Source organism: Pseudophryne corroboree, chromosome 4 (genome assembly GCF_028390025.1).
Source record: "Pseudophryne corroboree isolate aPseCor3 chromosome 4, aPseCor3.hap2, whole genome shotgun sequence".
In the NCBI taxonomy this organism is placed as follows: domain Eukaryota; kingdom Metazoa; phylum Chordata; class Amphibia; order Anura; family Myobatrachidae; genus Pseudophryne; species Pseudophryne corroboree.
Window position 1 is genome coordinate 641,794,707 of NC_086447.1, and position 19,029 is coordinate 641,813,735.

Genomic DNA, 19,029 nt, shown 5'->3' on the forward strand with positions numbered 1-19,029 from the left:
ATCAAAAATTTTGCTGCCATCCACGGCAGTTAAAGAAATGGACGAAGGAAGTCTCTCGGTGGGTAGGGACCACCGTTTAACATAGGCTTCGGTAATAAAGTTCCCAGCTGCTCCGGAATCAAGGAGGGCAATGACGTTCCGATAACGTTGAGCAACTTGAAGCGAGACTGGGAGATTACAATCTTGAGGAGATGGAGAGGAGATCATTACTCCTAGCCGGCCCTCTCCTTGGCGAGCTAGGATTTGGAGTTTCCCGGACGTTTGGGACAGGCATTAATGGTGTGAGACGGAGCTGCACAATACAGACAGAGAGACTCGGAGAGACGTCTTCGACGCTCAGCAGGAGTTAAACGGGAACGGCCAATTTGCATGGGCTCATCTTTAGTTGGTGACAGTTGGCGAGGAGGAGGAGCAGAAGATTTTGGAGCAGATGATCTTCCACGCTCAGTTGCTCTCTCTCTGAAACGTAAATCAACTTTCGTGCAGAGTGAGATTAGCTCATCTAACTTAGAGGGTAAGTCTCTGGTAGCTAACTCATCTTTAATACGCTCAGATAAGCCATGCCAGAATGCAGCATACAGGGCCTCGTCGTTCCATGCCAGTTCGGATGCCAGGATCTGGAACTGTATCAGATATTGTCCTACAGTACATGACCCCTGGCGTAAACGGAGAATCTCGGATGAAGCTGAGGTTACCCGGCCTGGCTCGTCGTAGATGCGCCTGAATGTTAAGACGAATGCAGTGTAAGAAGATAGCAGGGTGTCGGAACTCTCCCATAACGGTGATGCCCAATCAAGGGCTGAGCCACTGAGAAGAGAAATAATGTAGGCAATTTTTGTACGGTCACTAGGAAAATTGCCAGGTTGTAGCTCAAACTGAATCTCACACTGGTTGAGAAATCCCCTGCAGAATCTTGGAGATCCGTCAAATTTTGCTGGCGTTGGAAGATGAAGACGTGGAGCAGAAATGGGTAAGGTGGGTGGGGTTATAACTGGAGTCACTGTGGTTGACGCACCAGAAGCGCCTGATCCACGGAGAGTTGTCTGAATCCCATCCAGCCGAGTAGAGAGATCCTGGAGACAGCGGATGATGTGGCCCTGTGCAGCCTCCTGATGTTCTAGTCGGGCTGCCAGTTCTTGCATCGGCCTGGCCGCTTGATCCTGGTCTCCGGCTGGATTCATTAGGTCAGTGCTTACTGTCACAACTGAGGGCCTGAGCTGACGGGAGGCAGCCTCAGTTGTAGGGGCTGAGATGTACCGGAACCTGGGAGGTTGTATCAGACCCCTGGACATGTAAGTAACATGAATAATAACTGCCCGAAGGCGTGACCACGACAACTTGGATAAAAGTCAATGATGTTTATTATGACAACTCCGCAACACAGCAGCAGTAAAAGAAAACGTAAAAGTCAGCAAAGAATAAATACAGTTCCTGGGTACTACAGGATGGCAGGAGCCACAGGGCACTGGTAGTGTGAGATAGTTCTTATAATCTTCTAGATGGAAAGTCCTTACCAGGCCCGACTGTAGCAATGGAGATAACCCAGGATTGTACCAGCTGGTGTTCCAGGAAAAGCTGGGTTGCTGAAGATAAAACGGCTGCTGTGGATACTGGCTGGAACCAGACTGTTGTTAGCACGGAGTGGATACTGGCTGGAACCAGTTAAATAATAAATGAACTTGGGAGCGATGAAATATGAGCTGAAATGTAGAACTTGAGAGCGGAGAAATAATAATACCGGTGGAGAGTGGTAAAGTGTAGAAAGGACACCGGCCCTTTAAGAGAAGCTGTACTCTGCTGGAAGCAGGTAATGTTGTAGCTGGAAACAGATGAATCCACAATAGATTGGAGAGTCAGGCTACACCGCAGGTGGAATGCTGGTGCGGGTCTCTATGCTGGAAGTCTTGAGACAGGAGCTGGAACCTGGAAGACAATCACAGGAGAGAGACAAACAGGAACTAGGTTTGACAACCAAAGCACTGACGCCTTCCTTGCTCAGGTACAGTGTATTTATACCTGCAGCAAGGAAGGGATTGGCTTGGCAATTATGCAGATTAACAATACTGACAACAGATTGGAGGAAATGATCAGCTGACAGAATCCAAGATGGCTGCGCCCATGCAGACACTTGGAGGGAAGTTTGGTTTGTAATCCATGTGGTAATGAAAACAGTAATGGCGGCGCCGGCCACTGGAGACAGGCGACGCCAGGCTGACAAGTGCACATCCAACCACGCGGACACAGCGGAGGCCGCGGCTGACGTAATCGCCACTCTGACACTCTGCATGCAGAAGCTCAGGGACGGCGGCGGAGGCCGCGGGAGACGCCATGCCAGATGTAATATGGCGTGACTGTGACAGCGTCTCAGGGAGACAGGAGAGGATGCAGGAATGTGAACATCAGGATAACAGATGGGATCCGGTCCTGGAGCGCTGAGCCAGCCTTAGGAGGCATCTGATGGGTAAGAAATGGCGTCCAGATACCCGGATCGTGACAATGAGCTTTGTAGTTTCTGTTAGAGCTCTTCTACTTCTAACTACTTTTACATAAATTAGGAAATTAATAAGTTTCAAAATGAAATGTATCAAGAGAATGGTGTTGGTAGTACAAAATATCCTAAAGCACCTGGAATTTCCAGGTTGTCTCCCATCAAAGTACTAACCAGGCCCAAGACTGCTTAGCATCCAAGATCAGATGAGATTAGGCCAATCCAGTATGCTGTGGCTGTCAATGAAATGTATCTAGGGTACTGTGTTGGTAGTATAGAAATACCTGCAGCACCTGGTATTCCCAGGTGGTTTTACATCCAATTTTTAACCAGGTCCAACACTGATTAGCTGCCAAGAACAGATTGGGCACATCCAGTGTTGTGTTTCTGTAGCTGAGTTTTGTGGTTTCTGTTAGAGCTCTTCCACGTCTAACTACTGGTACATAAATAAATAAATAAATAAATAAATAAATAAGTGTCAATATGGAATGCATAAAGAGAACTGTGTTTATAGTATAAAAAATCAGAAAGCACCTGGTATTCCCAGGTCGTCTCCCATCCAAGTACTAACCAGTCCCAACACTGCTAAGCTTCCAAGGTCAGATGATATTACTCACATCCAGTTTGGTGTGGCCGTAGATGAGCATTGTGGTTTCTGTTAGAGCTCTTCTACTTCTAACTATTGATACATAAATGAATACGTTTCAAAAAGGAATACATCAAGAGAATGGTGTTGTAGTATAAAATCACCTACAGCACCTGGTAATCCCAGGTGTTCTCCCATCCAATTAGTAACAAGGGCAAACACTGCTTAGCATCCAAGAACAGATTGGGAACATCCAGTGTCGTGCTGCCATAGATGAGCCTTGTGGATTCTATTAGAGCTCTTCTACTTCTAACTACTGGTACGTAAATGTATGTTTCAAAATGAAATGCATCAAGAGAACTGTGTTTGTAGTATAATAGTATCTACAGTACTTGGTACTCCCAGGAGGTCTCCCATCCAAGTACTAACCAGGCCCACCACTGCTTAGCTTCTAAGTTCAGAATGGTCATATCCATTGTGGTGTGGCTGTAGATGAGCTTTTACATTTCTGTTAGAGCTCTTTAACTTCTAACTACTGGTACATTAATGAATAAGTGTCAAAATGGAATACATCAACAGAATGGTGATGGTAGTATAAATAAAACCTATATCACCTGCTATTACCGAGTTGTCTCTCATCCGAGTGCTAACCAGGGATAACACTGATTAGCTTCAAATATAAGACATGGTTGTGCACATACAATGTGGCGTGGCTGTTCATGAGTTTTGTGGTTTCTGTTAGAGCTTTTTACTTCTAACTACTGGTACATTAATGAATACGTTTCAAAATGAAATGCATCAAGAGAACGGTGTTGGTAGTATAAAAATACCTACAGCACCTGGTAATCTCAGGTGGTCTCCCATCAAAGTACTTACCATGGCCCATCACTGCTTAGCTTCTAAGATCAGATTGGTCATATCCATTGTGGTGTGGCTGTGGAGGAGTGGTGAAGTTTCTGGTACAGCTCTTCTACATCTAACTACTGGTACATTAATAAAAAAGTGTCAAAATGGAATACATCAAGATAATTGTGTTGGTAGTATAAAAATACCTACAGCACCAGGTATGCCTAGGTGGTCTCCCACCCAAGTATTGACCAGGACCAACACCGCTTAGCTTTCAAGATCAGATGAGATTGTTCACATCCAGTGTGGTGTTGCCATAGATGAGCTTTGCTATTCCTGTTAGAACTCTTCTTTTTCTTACTACTGGTACATAAATGAATAAGTTGCAAAAATGGAATACATCAAGAGAATGATGTTGGTAGCACAAAAATACCTACAGCACCTGGTATTCACAGGTTGTCTGCCATCTAAGTACTAACCAGGCCCAACACTGTTTATCTTCCAATATCAGATTGGTCATATCCATTGTGTTGTGGCTGTAGATGAGCGTTAGGATTTCTAGCAGAGCTCTTCTGTTTCTAAATACTGGTATGTAAATGAATAAGTTTCAAAATGGAATGCATCAAGAGAACGGTGTTGGTAATATAAAAATAAATACAGCACCAGGTGTTCCCAGGTGGTCTCCCATCCAAGTACTAACCAGGCCCAACACTGCTTAGCTCTCAAGATCAGATAGGTCATATCCATTGAGGTATGGCTCTAAATGCGTTTTGAGGTTTATGGTTTATCTCTTCTACTTTTAACTACTGGTACATAAATAAATGTCAAAATGAAATGCATCAAAAGAACTGTGTATATAATAAAAAAATACCTAAAGCACCTGTTATTCCCAGGTGGTCTCCGATCTAAGTACTAATCAGGCCCAACACTGCTTAGCTGTCAAGATCACATGAGATTGGGCATACCCAGTGTAATGTGGTTGTATATTAGCATTTATGGTTTCTGGTAGAGATCTTCTACTTTTAACTACTGGTACATTAATGAATACATTTCTAAATCAAATGCATAGAGAGAACAGTGTTGGTAGTATTAAAAAAACCTACAGCACCTGATATTTCCAGGTGGTCTTCCATCCAAGTACTGACCAGGCCCAACACTGCGTAGCTTCTAAGATCAGATTGGTCATATCCATTGTGCTGTGGCTATGGATGAGCTTTGAAATTTCTGGTAGAACTCTTCTACTTCTAAAAACTGGTACATTAATTAATAAGTGTCAAAATGGAATACATCAAGAGAAATGTTTTGATAGTATAAATATACCTGCAGCACAAGGTTTTCCCGGGTTGTTTCCCATCCAAGTGCTAACCTGGACCAAGACTGCTTATTTTCCAAGATCAAATGAGATTGCTCACATCTAGTGTGGTGTAGCCATAGATAAGCTTTGTGGTTTCTGTTAGAGCTTTTCTACTTCTAACTACTGTTACATAAATTAATAAGATTCAAAATAAAATACATCAAGAGAATGGTGTTGGTAATATAAAAAAACCTATATCACCTGCTATTACCAGGTGGTCTGCCATCCAAGTACTAACCAGGCCCAACACTTCTTACCCTTCAAGATTGTATGAGATTGGGCATACCAGTGTAGAGTGACTGTAGATGAGCTTTGTGGTTTCTGCTAGAGCTCTTCTACTTCTAACTACTGGTACATAAATGAAATAGCTTCAAAATGGAATACATCAAGAGAACCGTATTGGTAGTATAAAAATACCTACAGTACCTGGCACTCACGGGTGGTCTCCCATACAAGTACTAACCAGGCCCATCACTGCTTAGCTTCCAAGATCAGAAGACATTGGTCATTTGTAGTATGGTGTGTCTGTAGATGTGCTTTGTGGTTTCTATTAGAACTCTTCTAATTGTAACAACTGGTTCATAAATAAATATGTTTCAAAATGGAATTCATCGAGAGAACGGTGTTGGTATTAAAAAAAATACCTATAGCACCTGGTAGTTCTTGGTAGTGCTTGATGTTCTACCATCCAAGTACTAACCAGGCCTAACACTGATTTGCTTTCAAGATCAGATGAGATTGAACACATCCAGTGTGGTGTGGCTGTTGATGAGATTTGTGGTTCCTGTTAGAGCTCTTCTTCTAACTACTGGTACATAAATGAATAAGTTTCAAAATGGAATACATCAAGAGTACCGTGTTGGTAGTATAAAAATACCTACAGTACTTTGCACTCCCAGGAGTTCTCCCATCAAAGTACTAACCAGACGTAAAACTGCTTAGCTTCCAAGGACAGATCAGATTGGGAATGTCCAGTTTGATTTGGTTATAGACAAAGTATCTGGTTTCTGTTAGAGCTCTTCTACATAAAACTACTGGTACATAAATGAATAAGTTTCAAAATGGAATGCATCAAGAGAACAGTGTTGGTAGTATAAAAATGCCCACAATACCTGGCACTCCCAGCAGGTCTCCCATCGAAGTAGTAACCAGATGTAACACTGCTTAGCTTCCAAGATCAGATGAGATTTGACAAGTTCAGTGTGATGTGGCTCTAGATTACCTTTCTGTTTTCTGGTAGAGCGCTTCTTCTTCTAACTACTGGTACATAAATTAACAAGTTTCAAAATGGAATGCATCAATAGAATGGTGTAGGTAGTATAAAAATACCTACAGTACCTGGCAAGCCCAGGAGGTCTCCTATCGAAGTACTAACCAGATGTAACACTGCTTAGCTGCCAAGATCAGACAAGATTGGGCATGTCCAGTGTGATGTGGCTATAGATGAACTTTGTGGTTTCTGGTAGAGCTCTTCTACTTCTAACTACTGGCAGATAAATGAATAAGTTTCAAAATACAATACATCAAGAGTACCGTGTTGGTAGTATAAAAATACCTACAGTACCTGGAAAGCCCAGGATGTCTCCTATCGAAGTACTATCCAGATGTAACACTGCTTAGCTTCCAAGATCAGATGAGATTGGGCAAGTTCAGTGCGATGTGGCTCTAGATGACCTTTCTGTTTTCTGGTAGAGCTCTTCTACTTCTAACTACTGGTACATAAATGAACTAGTTTTAAAATGGAATGCATCAATAGAATGGTGTTGGTAGTATAAAAATACCTACAGTATCTGGTATTCAAAGGTGGTCCCCCATTCAAGTATTAACCAGGGCAAACACTGCTATGCTTCCAAGATCAGACAAAATTGGGCACATCCAGTATGGTGTGGCTGTAGATGAGCTGTGTGGTTTCTGTTAGAGCTGTTCTACTTTTAACTACTGGTACATAAATGAATAAGGTACAAAATGGAATGCATTAAGAGAACGTTGCTTGTATTAAAAAAATACCTACAGAACCTGGAATTCCAAGTTGGTCTCCCATCCAAGTACTAACCAGGCAAACAATGCTTTGCTTCCAAAATCAGAGATTAGTCACATCCAGTGTGGTGTGACTGTAGTTGAGCTTTGTGGTTTCTGTTAGAGCTCTTCTACTTCTAACTACTGGTAGATAGATGAATAAGTTTCAAAATGGAACACATCAAAAGATTGGTGTTGGTAGTATAAAAACACCTACAGTACCTGCACTCCCAGGATGTCTCCCATCGAAGTAGTAATCAGACCATCACTGCTTAGCTTTGAAGATAGTGTGGTTGTAGATGAGCATCATGGTTTCTGTTAGAGCTCTTCTTCTAGCTACTGGTACATAAATGAATAAGTATCAAAATGGAATACATTAAGAGAATGGTGTTGGTATTATAAAAACAAACCCATTTTACCATGTGGTCTCCCATCCAAGTACCAACAAGGACCAACACTGCTTAGCTTCCAAGATCAGATGAGATTGCCGACATCTAGTGTGGTGTGGCCATAGATGAGCTTTTTGGTTTCTGTCAGAGCTCTTCTATTTCTAACTACTGGTACATAATTGAATACGTTTCAAAATGAAATGCAGCAAGAGAACAGTGTTGGTTGTACAAAAATACCTATACCACTTGGAATTCCCAGGTTGTCTCCCATCCAAGTACTAACCAGGATCAACACTGTCAACACTTCCAAGATCAGATTGGTCATATTCATTGTGTCTGTCGATGATCTTTGAAGATTCTGGTTAAACTCGTCTACTTCTAACTACTGGTATATAAATGAATACGTTTCAAAAAGGAATGCATCAAGAGAAAGGTGTTGGTAGTAAAAAATGTATATACAGCACATGGTATTCCCAGGTGGTCTTCCATCCAATTAATAACCAGGCCCAACACTGCTTTGCTTCTTAGATCAGATTGGGCACATGCAGCGTGGTGTTGCAGTAGATGAGCTTTGTGGCTTTTGTTAGAGCTCTTCTACTTCTAACTACTGGTAAGCAAATGTATAAGTTTCAAAATGGAATGCATCAAGAGTACTGTGTTGGTAGTATAAAAATATTGACAGTACCTGGTACTCCCAGGAGGTCTCCCATCCAGTTACTAACCAGGCACAACACTTCTTAGATTCCAAGATAATATGAACTTTGGGTAACATTAAAAAGTGCAGTATTAAGGGCAACAGACCTTTGTATCAAAAGTGTTAGGAAAAATACAAGGAAAAGGAAGCCAGTGTGGTTTGCGAAAGAAGTAGCAAATATTGTGAATGAAAGATGGCTTTTAGGAAATATAAGCAGACACAAAATAATGAAGACAAAGATATATATGTTGTTAGACAGAAGGAGATTAAGATAGTAATAAGATGAGCAAAGGCACAAGCTGAGGAGAAAATGGCCCAGTCAGTGGGTAAAGGAGGCAAAACTTTTTTTTAGGTATATAAGCCAAAGAATAAAAACAAAAGGCAGAATTATAAACCTAAAGACAGAGACTGGGAGTCTTGTTGAGGGAGACAATGTAATAGCAGATCATCTTAATAATTATTTTTGCTCAGTATTCACTACTGAAAGAAAGGGGAAGGGGCACAGTTAAGTTGCAGGGATATTCAGGAAAATTAAACAAGTACATTTACAGAGGAGACGGTCCTAACAGAACTCTCAAAGTTGAAAGTGGACAAATCTATGGGGCCAGATGGGATACATCCAAGAATACTAAAAGAACTTAAAGAGGTGCTGGTAGCACCATTGACAGAATTATTCAACCAGTCATTAGCTTCAGGAGTAATTCCAGAGGACTGGAAAAGAGCAAACGTAGTCCCACTGCACAAAAGTGGAAGCAAGGAAGAGGCAAACAACTACAGACCAGTAAGTCTTACATCAGTAGTAGGGAAATTGATAGAAACACTCTTAAAAGAAAAAGTTGTAGATTATCTCAAATCCAGTAATTTACAGGATCCCAAACAGAATGGATTTACTGGGGGGAGACCATGTCAAACAAATCTTATTGACTTTTTTGACTGTGGGACTAAAGTGATGGATAAAGGTGGAGCCATGGATATAGCTTATCTAGACTTTAGTAAGACTTTTGACACTGTTCCACATCGCAGACTGCTAAATAAACTTGGAAGCTTGGGATTGGATATTAGGATTGTTGAATGGTTAAGATCTTGGTTGCAGGATAGAAAACAGAGTTGTGGTAAATGGAGTGCATTCACAGGAGGGAAATGTTACCAGTGGAGTACCCCAGGGATCTGTACTTGGACCAGTGCTTTTTAATATCTTTATTGGTGACATTGCAAATGGTATTAAAGGAAAAGTATGCCTTTTTGCAGATGACACAAAGGTATGCAAAAGGGCAGACACACCAGGTGGGGTAAAACAAATGATTGAGGATCTAGGTAGACTAGAGGAATGGTTAAGAGTGTGGCAATTACAGTTTAATGCCAAAAAAAGAAAAATCATGCACTTGGGTCTCAAAAATCCAAAGGCTAAATATAGTATTAATGGCACTATACTGGAAACTACTGAGGAGGAAAGGTATCTAGGAGTCACTACTTCAGGTGACTTAAAGGCAGGTAAGCAATGTACCTGCAATGAGGAAGGCTAGTCAGATGCTTGGCTGCATTGGGAGAGGAATCAACAGCAGAAAGAACGAAGTAATAAGGCCACTGTATAGGTCATTAGTACAGCCTCATCTCGAATACTGTGTTCAATTCTGGAGGCCATATCTTCAAAAGGATATTAATACATTAGAGACTGTACAGAGAAGGGCAACTAAAATGGAGCATGGCCTACATCACAATACATACCCAGAAAGACTAAAAAATCTCAATATGTATAGTTTGGAGCAGAGAAGGGAAAGGGGAGACATGATAGCAAATTTCAAATATATCAAGGGTTTTAACAAAGTCCAGAAGGGAAACATTCTCCAAATGAAAAGAAGCAATAAGACACGAGGACATGCACTGAGACTGAAGGGGCGAGGTTCAGGGGAAATTTGCAGAAAAATTACTTCACAGAAAGGGTAGTGGAGAAGTGGAATAGCATCCCATCAGAGGTGGTAGAGGCTAAGACAGTACAGCAATTTAAACATGCATGGGATACACATAAGGATATCCTTACAAAGAAATAAGGATCAAATAAGGATTGAGCTAAAAATATGGTTTAAAAAAAGGGCAGACAAGATGGGCCAAGTGGTTCTTATCTGCCGTCAAATTCAAAATCTTTCCAGTGTGGTTTGGCTGTAGGTGAGCTTAGTGGTTTCTGTTAGAGCTCTTCTACTTCTGACTACTGTTACATTAATGAATAAGTTTCAAAAAGGAATGCATCAAGAGAATGGTGATGGCAGTAAAAAAAAAGTATCTACAGAACCTGGTATTCCCAGGTGGTCTCCTACCCAATTATTAACCAGGGCCTACACTGCTTAGCTTGTTAGGTCAGATAGGGCACATGCAGCGTGGTGTTGCTATAGATGAACTTTGTGGTTTTTGTTAAAGCTCTTCTAGTTCTAACTACTGGTACGTAAATGTATAAGTTTCAAAATGGAATGCATCAAGATTACTGTGTTGGTAATATAAATATATCGACAGTACCTGGTACTCCCAGGAGGTCTCCCATCCAAGTACTTACCAGGTACAACACTGCTTAGCTTCCAAGATAGTATGAAATTGGGCAAATCCAGTGTGGAGTGGCTGTAGATGAACTTAGTGGTTTCTGTAAGAGGTCTACTACTTCTAACTACTGGTACATTAATGAATAAATTTCAAAATAAAATGCATTAATAGAACAATGTTGGTAGTATAAAAATATCTACAGCACCTGGTAATCCCAGGTTATCTACCATCTAAATACAAACCAGGCTCAACACTGCTTAGCTTCTAAGATCAGATTGCTCATAGACATTGTGGTGTGGCTGTGGATGAACTTTGACATTTGTGGTAGAGCTTTTTACTTCTAACTACTGGTACATTAATGAATAAGTATCAAAATGGAATACATCAAGAGAAAAGTGTTGTTAGTACAAATATACAGACAGGACCAAGTATTCCCAGGTAGTCTCCCATCCAAGTACTAAAATAGGACCTACACTGCTTAGTTTCCAAGACCAGATGAGATTGCTCACATCTAGTGTGGTGTGGACGTAGGTGAGCTTTGTGGTTTCTGTTAGAGCTCATCTACTACTAAACACAATTACATAAATTAATAAGTTTAAAAATGGAAAACATCAAGAAAATGGTGTTGGTAGTATGAAAAAACATGTTTCATCTGTTTTTATCACGTGGTCTCCCATCCAAGTACTACCCAGATCCAACACTGATGAGCTTCCAAGACCAGATTAGATTGCTCACATCCAGTGTGGTGTGTCTGTAGATGAGTTCTGTGGTTTCTGTTAGAGATCTTCTACTTCTAACTACTGGTACATAAATGAATGTTTCAAAATGAAATGCATTGGGAGAATGGTGTAGGTAGTACAAAAATACCCACAGCACCTGGTATTCCAAGGTTGTTTCCCAGCCAAGTACTAACCATCAGCAACACTGCTTAGCTTTCAGGATCAGATGAGATTTCTCACTTCAAGGGTTGTGCGGACGTAGTGGAACATTGTGGTTTCTGGTAGAACTCTTCTACATCTAACTACTGGAACATAAAGGAATAAGTGTCAAAATGGAATACATCAAAAGAATGGTGTTGATAGTATAAATATACCTACAGCTCCAGATATTCCCAGGTAGTCTCCCATCCAAGTACTATGCAGGACCAACACTGCTTAGCTTTCAAGATCAGATGAGCTTGCTCACATCTTGTGTGGTGTGGCCGTAGATGAGCTTCATGGTTTCTGTTAGAGCTCTTCTACTTCTAACTACTACTATGAGCTTTGCTGTTCCTCTTAGAACTCTTCTATTTCTAACTACTGGTAAATAAATGAATAAGTTTCAAAATGGAATACATCAAGAGAATCGTGTTGGTAGTATAAAAAAAAGTCCTATAAACTGATTAACTGAATTAAATGTAGGTGTAACTGGGGCTCACAGGACTGCTCCGCTGTTTCTGACCCTGTTGGCTTGATGCAAGCAATCTAAGAGGCAAGGGTACTCCCCCTTTATAGCAACTACTCCTCCTCTGTACTACTGTCCCTCTCTCAATGGTGTCCGTCCACCTCCTCCTGCGGTCTTATAATTTTCAGTGGAGACTTACTAATAATATCTTGATAGTTCAGTTGCAAAGCCCCAGGTCACTCTCTCTCCGGTTAAATAAAAAGATGACTACGATCCTGGCATAGTACCTTTTTTTTTCAGTTCGCGGACTCATTAGTCATTAATCACTTTAGAAGTGACCTGGATTTATATCTCCCCTCCTATAGCTTACTCCTCTTTATTGCATATTGAGGTACAAAGTGCAAGCTGAAGAAAAGTGTCTCGCGTACTCATATACTAGAGGACGGTTACTTAGGCAATCACTTAATATGTTCACGTTAAGCTGGGCTCCAATATGCTAATGCACTCAGTTTCTATTATAGCTAGGATACATTGAACATGCTAAAGTCTCTCTGGCCACATCTGTCTGGTACAGAAACAATGCATCTATCAAATATTCCCTGGGGTGAGTCTGTAATTCATCTGCCTCGATGCTATGTCTATTGCTCCTATTTATACTATAGCGCTATATTAAGAATAACCAGAGGTGTGGGTGTGGGAGAGGTGTGTCTTTAACACTTACACCTCCTGCACAGCAGCGGCACTCCCCCGACTCCTCCTCCACTCTTGGCTGCTGCAACCTGCCTGCTTTTTCGGCCTCTGTCCCGGAGCTCCAGTGCCCTGCCAAGTCCTGTGCCTCTCTCTCTCACCTCTGACGCACCACACCAACTGCGGCTGTCCGGCGGTATATCATCAGCGATGGCCGGCTTCTCAGGTAATGTTAGACTCTAGTCGCCTCAGCCATTCCTGCGGTCTCAGCGCTTTTTGCCTCCGCTCACCGGTCCCCTCTTCTCCGCTTCACCACTTAGCCACGGCTCTACTCGGGTGTTTCCGCTGCTGCCTCCCGGGTTACCGCCGCGCCGGGGACCCGTCCGTACCGCTTCAGGGGGAATCGCCAGAACCCCGACCAACGGCTGTAGGCTCCCTTTTATCCTTTTCCCTTGCTTGCGCTGTCTCTCTCTCCCCTGTGCGATGGGGATTCTAGCAACTTCTCCCCATTAACCCCCCGAGAGCCTCTCCTATCTATTAGCATCAGCCAACTACCACATACAAATATATATATATGGGTCCATTATGTACACATATTTACAGGTTAGGCTCTGGTTTACAGCCCTCATAGATACTTCAATAAACAATGAATATATCCACATACACATTAATTACATGCTGGTCATATACATAACTTGGTTTTATTCAATCATCGGGTTACACTCTCCCCCTGGTGATTACGGATTAACTCAAACCACAATCACCACTTCCAAGTATAAGCATCTCCATTAGGGCCATTATTGAAATAGGAAGAAGGATGTTCTGAGAACTCTGAGAACTCTCCACCACTTGACAAAGAGGCAATTGAGTCAAAGTAAGGCCAGGGCAGAATTCTGAGGGGGTGTACTAACAATGGTACCTCTGTAGGAGTTCCCAATTGATTGTAGGTAAGTACCTTAGGAGGTTTCCGAGATCATTGCGGTTTTGGGGCCGGTATTAAGTTTATATCTAAATCAGTTCCCCTCTTTTCCGTTTGGTCACTTTCCACTTCGATGTCATTGTTTTCTTCCCATTCCATTCCTTCATCTCCCGATCTCCTATCTATTTCCCACTCCTGCAAAGGCTCCGAAGATCTCTCCACCTCAAAGTTTTCATTCACACTTCCTTCGCTTGAACCTTGAGAGTCCCGATAATAGCATCCTCGATAATACTCTTCCTCCTTCTCATTGCCCTCTTCTTCACTCTGACTCATAGGTGCGTTATTAAAGTTAGTGGACTTAAATACGGGCGAAGGGTTAGGTATTACAGCCCCCTCATCTTCCCATCGCACATCTAATGCAATAGGTAATAAGTGTTGATGATGGTAAGTCACGGTAGGTCCATTTCCATCCTCGGGTACCAGCTGGTATACGGGAAGGTCCCCTAGCTGTTTTTCTATAATATAGGGAGTTGATCGCCATCTGTTGGATAATTTCTTTCGTCTGGATGTTCCTAGTAATCTAATCAATACCCGGTCTCCTGTGAACAAACGTTGTTCTCTCACATGCTTATCGTAGCTTATCTTATTTTTCTTTTCCAGATGGCTAGCAGTTTTTCGAGCTAGTTGATAAGCCTCCCTTAACTGATGCCGCAATTGTTTTACATACTGAGTCTGAGAAATTGAACTGGGAGAATTAATCTGTGTCCCTAAGCAGACATCTATTGGCAGCCTCGCCTCCCGTCCGAACATCAGAAAATGTGGTGTATATCCGGTGGCATCACTCTGAGTACAATTATATGCATGAACTAGAGTTGACAGATGTTGTTTCCACCGCCACTTTCTTGCAGAAGTTAAAGTTCCTAACATATTTAAGAGCGTGCGGTTGAACCGTTCAGGCTACGGGTCGCCCTGTTGGTGGTAAGGAGTCGTTCGAGATTTCTTTATTCCGCAGCAACGACATAACTCTCGTATAAGGCGACTCTCGAAATCTCGTCCCTGATCAGAATGCAGTCGAGCCGGCAACCCATAGTGTTGAAAGAATTTTTCCCACAGGGTTCTAGCAACAGTGATGGCCTTCTGATTTGAGGTGACATAAGCTTGGGCGTACCTTGTAAAGTGATCCGTAACTATAAGGATGTTCCCTTCCTGACCTCCAGGTCCTTCCAATGATAGGAAGTCCATACAAACTAGATCCAGGGGTCCGGAACTTTGTATATTTACCAACGGTGCTGTCTTAACGGGTAAGGTTTTACGAAGCACACAATTTCCACAAGTCTTACAAAAATGTTCGATATCCTTGTTCATAAATGGCCAAAAGACACGTTCTGAAATCAAGCTATGTGTTTTTTCATATCCAAGATGGCCATGATTGTCATGCAATTCCTTCATTACCAACAGTTTATATATATTAGGCAATACTATCTGCCATTTTTTTGTCACCCATCTTTCTTGAGGCTGCGGCGGTAAACCACACCGCCATCTCTGATACTTAGTTTCTTCAACTGGTGTAACAGTACATGGGATTTAGCCGACAGCAGTTTCCGATTCATAGGGGATTGAGCATTTTCCAACAGCTGAATGATGGGCCAAATATCGGGATCATTTCTCTGTTCTCGAGCCAATTTATCCGTCGGAATGACTGTTAATCCATCCATATGAGACCGAGTTAATTTTTGATACGGGGTTGGTATAGCCTTCTCAGAAGCTCCCACCACGTGGACAGCAGCCACTTGGGAGTGTTTCATACTAACGATCTGATGGCATAGCCCTTGTACCGCAGCAGCGGGAACTTCAATCCATTCATTTACATCCCCGTGTATTTCCAGTTTGGCTGTGGTCTGAATGTAAGTGAGCGGATTATTATCAGTCTGTATTAAAAATTCCACCCCATATAAATAATCATGGAATTTTTCAGTGACCGCCCACTTAAGGGCAAGGAACTCTAATTTATGGACTGGATACTTCTTTTCGCTAGGAGATAATCCACGACTCACATAAGCAATAGGTCTTAATTGATGCTCCTGTAGCTGATACAGCACTCCCCCAAGTCCCTCGAAAGACGCATCAATATGAACCTCATATGGAAGTTCTGGATCAGCATAGGCCAGCACCGGGGAGTTAACTAGACTCTCTTTCAGTTGCTTGAAAGCATCTTCACAATTTCGGTCCCATCTTACTCCAAAAGACTCTTTGGGTTTTAAATAATATTGGTCTTGTCTCTTTTTGATATGGGATACCTTCTTTGTCGGGGGATAACCTTTAGTTAAGTCAGTCAGAGGACGGGCTATTCTGGAGTATTGAGGTACAAATTTCCTGTAATATCCACAAAACCCCAAAAAGGATCGTAGATCTCGGAGGTTTTGAGGTCGTGGCAAATTCATTACAGTTTCCACCTTAGCAGGATCAGTGGCCACGCCTTGTCGGCTGACAATATGCCCGAGATACTTCACTGATGATCTACACAGCTGACACTTTTCCATGGACAACTTCAACCCTCGGGCTATCAGTCGATCCAATACTTTGATCAACCGCTATAAAAAACAAAAATGGAAGGACAGCGCTTACCGCTGACTGATGGACCAAGCTGCTAGAGAAATAGAAAGGGAATCCACTTATTCCCTATATTTGTTAAAAAGCCAAGGTAGAAAAATCTCCAAGCGCTCTGGTATCAGATGTTGACACTTCTAATAGATTGATAAACACAGCATTCATATAATGAATATTTTATTAAAATTTAAGCAATCAAAAAGTATACATTGATTCCTTCCTATAAAAAATGAGTAAAAAATATATATATGAGTAAAGATACCGCTGGTTGTGCTCCTCCAGAGTTCTCCCGAACACGATGATATCGTCCAGGTAAACTAGCACCTCCCGGTAGCACATATCCCCAACGGTCTTTTCCATGGTTCTTTGGAATGTAGCTGGTGCACCCGTTATCCCTGCGGCATCTTTAAGAATTCAAAGAACCCGATCGGACAGATGAACGCCGTCTTTGACCGATCTGTTACACTCATGGGTATTTGGTAATACCCGCACCTTAGATCTAATACAGAGAACCATTGACTGCCTTGAAGGCAGTCCAATGCTTCATCTACCTTCGGTACAGTATATTGGTCGGGGATAGTGCGATTGTTAAGAGTGCGATAGTCGATGCAAAGTCGGATTTTGCCATTTTTTTTCCGTGCGACTACTATGGGAGAAGCATATTGACTCTCGGAATCGGCGATCACGTTGTTTTCAAGTAATCGCCGCAAATGCCTTCGAACATCTTCAAAATCCGCTGGAGCCAGGCGCCTTGATCTTTCTCGAAGGCTTTTCATCCTTCAACTTAATATGATGTTCTACCCCGGTTGCTGTTCCTAGATCCCATTCGCTCATGGAGAATGCCGACTCCCTGTCACGTAATTGTTCCAATAGCTGTTGCTTGCTGGTCTCATCTATATCACTCCCGGTAAAGCAATATTCTAAATTGAATTTGGATACACTCGGTTTTTCTACAAGAGGTAACTCTCCTTCTCCGTCCCCGATTGACCCTTCTACCTTATGACACCTACAATCCCGTCTGGACTTTTCAATGGTTTCACTCTCCTGTTGTTCACACCATCGGATTAAGTTTTGATACATATTGGTATTGGTACCTACAATGACAGGCAGTTTTCCATTATCTCCTGGAGAATCGGGACAGACCAAAGCTACCAGAGGGACGGTGTTGTTTGTTAGACCCAATCCAGGGTCAAAAGTGATTTGCGTTACGATGTAGGGATACCGTTGCTCACTCAATCCCAAGATAGTCAATCCACTAAGGGGTTGAATGGGGAGATCTGATAGATGCCGGTGGTACCATGATTCGAATATTATGGACACTTGTGATCCACTATCCATTAAAACGGTACAGTCGTGCCCATTGATCATAGCTTTTGTTATGGGAGCATGGCCCATTAAACTATCTGGGACAGTGTGAGACCACTGAGCACTCCCCATAGCTCTGACATGGATTATTGGGGAGTCTGTGAGGGGTCACAGAGCTCCCGTTGGAGTTTCCCCCTGATGATGCCCATCTCCGATCGGTGGTAATACTTTCCCTTCTATCCGACTCTGTCATGTGACATTCAAATGACCAATGTCCTATCTGCCCACAACTATAACACTCATAAGCATTCCGGAAGTCTCTTCTTCTGTTAACACCCCTTCCTATTCTAGCCGGCCTATTGGAGCCGTTATGTTGACTCGCCTGAAGGGCAATAAGTTGCTCAATCTTCTTATTTTGCTCTTCTATCATTTTGAGTAATCTCTCATCCATAGGAGGGGTTTCCACCGTTGGTAGTACTACTTTAATCTTCTTTATAGATTTTTCTCTATTTTCAATCTGGACCTCTTCCAATTTTACCTCTTTGACAAGTTGGTTCAGTGTAGGTGGCCGGTCTATAGTCAGGGTACAGCGTATTTTCTGAGCTACCGGGTGGTTTGTAAAAGCTCCTTTAAGTACCTGCCGTAACCTTCTCTCATCCACAACATCTTTGGAGAAGCCTCCTTTATCTACAATGTTATATATCAACCGGTCTAATCGATAGATATAATGTGTTAAAGTCTCTCCATGATCCTGATAGGTATTATTCAACCTGGCCATCAAATCTCCTACATCCTCCAAAGTAACAAACGAAAAATCCAAAACCTCGATATATTCCATCAACGTCGCTTGCGGATTGCTCCTTCGAGTAGCTTGTATAACTCCCATGGCAGGTCCCCGAAGACTTTCCACTACTCTCTGTTTTCTAATATGGTCTGGGCATTGCCACTCCTCCGAGTGCTGGATTGCAGTTTCCCTCCACGTATCATAACTTTTCTCCCCTGCCGGTATAGGGGTGATTCCGGAGAATATCCTCAATCTACGATATCCCCCTTCAAAGTGCCACCTTTCAAGGTGACTAACCACTTTATTCACTACTGATTCCACTTGAGGCTCGATACCAGCCTTCTGTGTTTCAGCCGGATCTGAGGAGTCCAATGGGTTACTCTTAGTGGGCTGTGAAGGTGGGAATGGTGATTCGGCAGGGGGTTCACCGGATCCAGTGGCG

At 42.4% G+C, this 19,029-nt stretch overlaps 3 pseudogenes; all 3 read right to left on the reverse strand.

Annotated features, from left to right (window-relative positions):
- Window positions 1-4,123: 4,123 nt before the first annotated feature.
- LOC134912566 (5S ribosomal RNA) lies at window positions 4,124-4,242 on the reverse strand (annotated as a pseudogene).
- A 6,627-nt stretch (window positions 4,243-10,869) lies between these two features.
- On the reverse strand, window positions 10,870-10,988 carry LOC134912308 (5S ribosomal RNA; annotated as a pseudogene).
- A 1,004-nt stretch (window positions 10,989-11,992) lies between these two features.
- Window positions 11,993-12,111, reverse strand: LOC134912530 (5S ribosomal RNA; annotated as a pseudogene).
- Between the last annotated feature and the right edge of the window lie 6,918 nt (window positions 12,112-19,029).